The sequence below is a fragment of the Bidens hawaiensis genome, unplaced genomic scaffold (assembly GCF_021521415.1).
Source record: "Bidens hawaiensis isolate Kalapana, Puna unplaced genomic scaffold, B.hawaiensis_p1.1 tig00023627_1, whole genome shotgun sequence".
NCBI lineage: Eukaryota > Viridiplantae > Streptophyta > Magnoliopsida > Asterales > Asteraceae > Bidens > Bidens hawaiensis.
In genome coordinates this window covers 67,295-70,000 of record NW_027505035.1, presented here as the reverse complement: position 1 = coordinate 70,000, position 2,706 = coordinate 67,295, and the positions used below count along the sequence as shown (strand labels likewise).

Sequence of the window (2,706 nt, the reverse complement as noted above, 5' to 3'; positions counted from 1 at the left end):
TCAATTCCAGTCCAACTATCTATAGAAAACCTTTCTTCTTTATAGAATTTATTATAGATATTATAGATTCATTGCTAGGATTTTGACATGTGTATATCTAGAATTCAACTTAATTTATTGATCATTACATATAATTCAATTAAGATATTGTATGAAAGTATGATTTCTTCTAGTCTCCTTTAAGAATTGGAGGATTTTTGATTGAGTGGAAAAAGAAGGATTTTTTTGTCTACCTTACTTTCTTCATTTTTCCTTATATCAATAACTCAATCAAAATGCAATTATCTCGACGAAAAAAATGTCTGTTATGCTTAATATCTTTAGTTTGATCTGTCTTAATTCTGCCCTTTATCCGAGTAGTCTTTTCTTCGCCAAATTGCCCGAAGCCTATGCTTTTTTGAATCCAATCGTAGATGTTATGCCAGTAATACCCCTGTTCTTTTTTCTTTTAGCCTTTGTTTGTCAAGCTGCTGTAAGTTTTCGATAAGATCTTTAATAGTATCTTATAGAATTCATGTAGAATTCATGATTTATTCGAGAAAAATGATAACATTTGATAAGATCAAATAAGTCTGACAGTATGAACCTTCAATTCAAACATTGAAATGATCGAATAGCCGTGAGAAATCCGGCTCGCTCCATTTCCCGATTTTAATCCTTTTTCCTTTCCGGCAAAATACCTTATTAGCTTAGGGTCGCTTACAACATCTAATTGGGGGTATGAAAGTGATTTCTGGTAATCAAAGACTCTTTTGAAAAATTTCAACTTCACAACTTCATTTGAATTTCTGAACATTATTTTCTATTTTAGAATTCATTTCTTGGTGTCAAAATAAGATATGTTATATAAAATTGAGGATCTATTATCTTTTCTTTTCTCTCGTTTTTCTTTTTCAAAAAATGATCTTGGAGGTTGTGTAATGCTTACTCTCAAACTTTTCGTTTACACAGTAGTAATATTCTTTGTTTCTCTCTTCATCTTAGGATTCCTATCCGATGATCCAGGACGTAATCCTGGACGTGAAGAATAAATTGTTTTTCTTGCTTTATTTTATAATTTTCTTCATATTTTTATTTTCTTTTAGCTATTCCACACACTTAACTAGAAAAAAAATAGAAAGTCATCAACGGAAAGAGAGGGATTCGAACCCTCGGTATGAATAACTCGTACAACGGATTAGCAATCCGCCGCTTTCGTCCACTCAGCCATCTCTCCCAATTGAAAAAGATAATTACTATGTTACATTACACATCAAGTAAGGATTAAATTAAGTATTTCTTTCACATTCTTTATCGTTATTATAGAATTAGCAATTCCATTTAGATGCTCGAAAGATCAAAATAGAAAGATAAAAAAAGAAGACCTTCTTGCTTTTATTTTATTCGAGGTGCCTTTTTGGCCTGGCCCGATCAATACCCAGCCGGGCCTTTTTTTGTTACAAAAAATTCCCTTCATTTTTTTATTTATAGGCAACATACTCTAAATAGCCAATTTAGTACCCGTGTAACAATTTCCGTTCTGGGGTTTACATATACTTATCATTTTTGTTATAATGGAAATTGAGAAGGATTTTTGATTCAAAAGAATAAATCAAGAAAAGGATAAATCAAGTATGTATCAATTTGTATTTTCTTATGTCGTTTGGCAAACCAAATTTTAGATTCAAATCCAAGAATCATTGACGAATTTTCAGTCAACGAATATCCCGTTTGTCATAAATTTTGGTTTTTTTGAGTGAAAATATACATTTGATTTTTCAATAGAAAAGTGAGGGGAAGCTTTTTGGCATTGTGTGTTTTGAGATACTATACAATCAATCGAAGGGACAATCAAAAGGGGAAAAGGGTTTTTTTCTAATTTTGATAAGTTTAGTTAGAAAAAGGATTCAAAAGGGGATGCAAGTACAATAAACTAAAATTGGGTAATCCAACAAAAAAGGTAAAAATTTCTGCTATTGTGTATCGTTTTGGCGGCATGGCCGAGTGGTAAGGCGGGGGACTGCAAATCCTTTTTCCCCAGTTCAAATCCGGGTGCCGCCTCATCAGCAAACGAATCGGAATCTCTTATTCTGTTCTGCTGATATAACTCAACCTAATTTTACCCAGCCAGAACAGAATAAGGGGACTGTTAATACTTGGTTGATTCTAAACATCCGTTCTGGGGATTTTGTAAAAGATTGGAAATCGGAAATCTTTGAATCCAAAATGAAAAGAAAGATTTGATTTTAATGTTTGATTTTAATGGTCGAAGCAAGACTTCCCGATTCCTTTCTACTACTAATGTAATGTCTACTTATTGGGTCTTGATTGGAGATAATTTAACTACTGGTCGGGGGAAGTTCTTTCTATTTCTATACTGTATAATCTACATATATAGGCTCGCGAGAATCTCTGAGTGTTCAGGCATTCAATCACTATTAGATTGAGATGGATAATTTATAGAAAAAAATATGAAAAAAATGATTCTTTTTTTTTTAACCTCTCGTCAAAAGTATAATATACTATCTCCCAACTCCTTCAGAGAGACAATCGGGAAAGGGTACGGATTAGATCAAATAGGAAAAAGTTTGTAATAGATAGCAATTGATTTATTTTTACTTTGAAGGGCAAGAAAAAAAGGAATGTGCCCTCTTATTTTATTACTAGATGTTCCATTAGTAACATTCCTTTGTAGTTTTGATTTTTTATTTTACTTGTGTTTAGTCT

The 2,706-nt window shown here is 32.0% G+C and overlaps 2 non-coding genes across 2 annotated transcripts; one reads left to right on the top strand and one right to left on the bottom strand.

Moving 5' to 3' along the window:
* Positions 1-1,128: 1,128 nt before the first annotated feature.
* TRNAS-GCU (transfer RNA serine (anticodon GCU)) lies at positions 1,129-1,216 on the bottom strand. Its single transcript has one exon. It is a non-coding gene; the product is annotated as a tRNA-Ser (tRNA).
* Positions 1,217-1,969: 753 nt separating this feature from the next.
* Positions 1,970-2,040, top strand: TRNAC-GCA (transfer RNA cysteine (anticodon GCA)). The gene has a single exon. It is a non-coding gene; the product is annotated as a tRNA-Cys (tRNA).
* The last annotated feature ends 666 nt before the right edge of the window (positions 2,041-2,706 follow it).